Below are 2,995 nucleotides of genomic sequence, written 5' to 3'. Positions count from 1 at the left end.
GTACATCAGGAAAGGGCCCGTGATTTTGGGTTGTTTGAGTGGCGGCCGGCACCCTGCAACCTCAGCCCAGCACCACGCAGCCCGCACATCATGCTGCCTGCCCCCTCCTGAACCTAAGGGCCCGTCGCTCTCACCTCCTCAACCACCCCACAGATGTCAACGCACGCAGCCCGGAAACTGGGCCAGACCAGAAGCTGATCGTGACATCCGGCCCCCTGGAACGGCGTCAACCTCCCCTCACCCCGGCTTGAACAGCGCCGGACAGGTAAGTTCCCCCCCCTTCCCCCCGTCTCCTCCAAACTAAAACTCCTACCATGTCCTAAAGGTCATGATGGGAGTTGTACTTCTGCATACTGTGGGCATCCATGTTGAACTACAACTCCCATCATGACCTCTCAGCAGAGCATTATGGGAGTTGTACTTCTGCAAGCTGTGACCATCCCGTTTGCAGAACTATATCTCCCATATCTCCCGTCTATTATTGTCTTATCCATCGGGAAAACCTGAAGGCTTTTCCTGATGGTTTCCTGAAGGTAACAACGGATTACTGTCTGGAAATCCAGATACTTTCCTGATGGCATTTGAGGCCTCTTGATCAGGATTTCCTGACAGTCATAAATGACACTGACGTGTGAATGGGGCCTCACATTTCCACCATGGGTTCAGGGATGAATTGCGGCCAACCCCCCTTGGTGGTGCCTCTTACACATTTTGCTTCATCACAGCTTTGGTCCTGGGCCCATGTCCACTGTTAATATCTTAAGGTTGGACCGTTTCCAAAAAATCCATAGTGTTAGTCCACCCAAATTACCACCACATCAAAATGAAAAGCAATGCAGGAAGGTAAAATTTAGCCATTCTAAAACACTACTCACCTAGTCAATTCAGACTCCCCGACTCTCAGCATATGTGTACTGTAGTAATAAGGATGTAGGAGAAACCACGGTAACTTATGCAACCTTTATATGGAAACAGAGGTAATATTTTACTTTACAAAGTGGAGTGGCCAGCATGTTCTCCAGTTATTTAGTTAGGGTGTGTTTATAGATACAGATTTGTCTTACAGGTTTTGGAAGGCAAAGCCCGGAACAGACTATATACATAAAACAGGTTATAAATAAAAGACTGAGAGCTACCGTCATTGCAATGCATGTTTGCCTTTTAAAATCTATAAACACACTATTAATTTTAAACACACTATTATTTCTATAATTGTATAGCAGTGTTGAAATAGATGACATTGCCTTTGTCAGATTGTCACTTCCCACAAACAGCCGCATACTACAACAGGTAAGAGTGGTGGCAGCAATCAGGGTTCAATGGACAAACAAGCTATCACGACACACGTTTGCTGCTTAGAATAGTCCCGATAGAGTTTAGAAAACCATACATATGGGGGAGATATTTCAAACTTGGTGTACAGTAACACTGGCTCAGTTGCTCTTAGCAATCAATCAGATTCCACCTTTAATTCCTCAAATTACTCTTTGCCTACTGAACAGAGGATTTAGATTGTTTGCTAGGGGCAACTGAGCCAGTTGCAAGTAATACCATGTTAGATAAATCTCCCCCCAATGTGATCATAATATCAGAAAAATTGTGGAAATTAATCTGATATTTGCCACACTCTAGTGCTACTACATAACAAAATTTGATATTGTCCATTAGTTATCCAGTGTGGCAAATCTGTATGGCCATGGTTATAGGCAAACAGCAATTGCGTGATTATCAATTAGATAGTTAAGGCAATGTTCATGTAATTTAGCAAAATTTATCACTTACCACGCTGTTAAGAGATGGATGTATCCACAAACTGCAGTCTTGGCTTGTACTTGAAAGGATTTTACTCTCAAACGTCCTCATAACAGCCTCCTGGTCCTGATTTAGGCTTGCCTCCTATGTGCCTACCGGAATTGACTACTCATCACCAACACAGGAGTATTGCCAGGGCACGGCACACTTCGGAGCTCATGAAGTAGTCAGCGAACAGGTCTTGAGTACTTACCCCCAAATTGGATGGATGATCCAGCTGCCCAGTTGACAGCTCGATATAGACAGGCCTTGCTGGCCCTCCACAATTTCATCCAAGATGTTTCGCCTGGTGAAATTGTGGAGAACGCAACAAGCCTTGATGACATTGTCTACTGTCTGCACATCCAATTTGATGGTAGTAGTTAAGACCCGCCACTGACTAGTCATGATTCCAAAGGTGCATTCCACGACTCTACGTGCTCTGGACAGCCGAAAATTAAAAATTCGCTTCCGGGTATCGAGTTCTCTTCGTGGGTATGGGCGCCACAGGTTACTGAGTAATGGGAATGCCTCATCCGATACCATAATGAATGGAACTGGATCCGTGGTGCCCGGAAGTGGCTGATCGGCTGGGAGCGTTTCGCCCGCTCAGAGAATTTGCAGTCCAATCTGTGAGCTTTGCAGCACCCGAGAGTCCCCAGTACTGCCATAGGCACCAACATCAATGGCAACAAAACGACAGTGTGCATCAGCCACCGCCATCAAGACCACTGAAAAAAAACTTCTTATAATTATAGAAGCGTGATCCTGAGTGCGGTGGCTGCTGCACCCTGACGTGTTTGCCATCGACGGCACCTAGGCAGTTTGGGAAATTGGCAACAGTCTGAAAGCCTGCTGCAAGCTGTCGCCAAGTCTCCTCGGTAGGGCTAGGCATCACCATGGGCTGCAATTTCTGCCAGATGACGACGCATGTGCACTTCACAATTCCAGAGATGGTGGAAACACCAACTCGGAATTGGAAGTGTAGGGATGCAAAGCTCTCTCCTGTGGCTAAAAATCTGTTGATGAGGGTAGGGTTTTTTTTGAGGGAAGAGAAAATAAAAAAAAGAAAAGAAAAAAAGGCAAACTTAGTGAACACGACCAACACACATTCTCCTAATTTTGCACCATTTCTAAAGATAAAAACTACATGTGTGCAATACAATAAATGGGTAACGTGGCCCATTGGGTGGCAGAATGACAC

At 45.6% G+C, this 2,995-nt stretch overlaps 1 long non-coding RNA gene across 1 annotated transcript in view; it reads right to left on the bottom strand.

The window, feature by feature from the left end:
• Nucleotides 1–1,855, bottom strand: part of LOC138775055 (uncharacterized) — a 2,556-nt gene extending 701 nt beyond the window's left edge. The window contains exons 1-2 of the long non-coding RNA XR_011360476.1: nucleotides 1,783–1,855; nucleotides 876–959 (exon numbers count right to left, since the gene is read on the bottom strand). This is a non-coding gene — a long non-coding RNA (uncharacterized lncRNA). The remainder of the gene's footprint in view (nucleotides 1–875; nucleotides 960–1,782) is intronic.
• Nucleotides 1,856–2,995: the final 1,140 nt, after the last annotated feature.

The sequence above is a fragment of the Dendropsophus ebraccatus genome, unplaced genomic scaffold, assembly GCF_027789765.1.
Source record: "Dendropsophus ebraccatus isolate aDenEbr1 unplaced genomic scaffold, aDenEbr1.pat pat_scaffold_1277_ctg1, whole genome shotgun sequence".
In the NCBI taxonomy this organism is placed as follows: Eukaryota; Metazoa; Chordata; class Amphibia; order Anura; family Hylidae; genus Dendropsophus; species Dendropsophus ebraccatus.
This window is presented reverse-complemented; position numbering and strand designations above follow the sequence as displayed.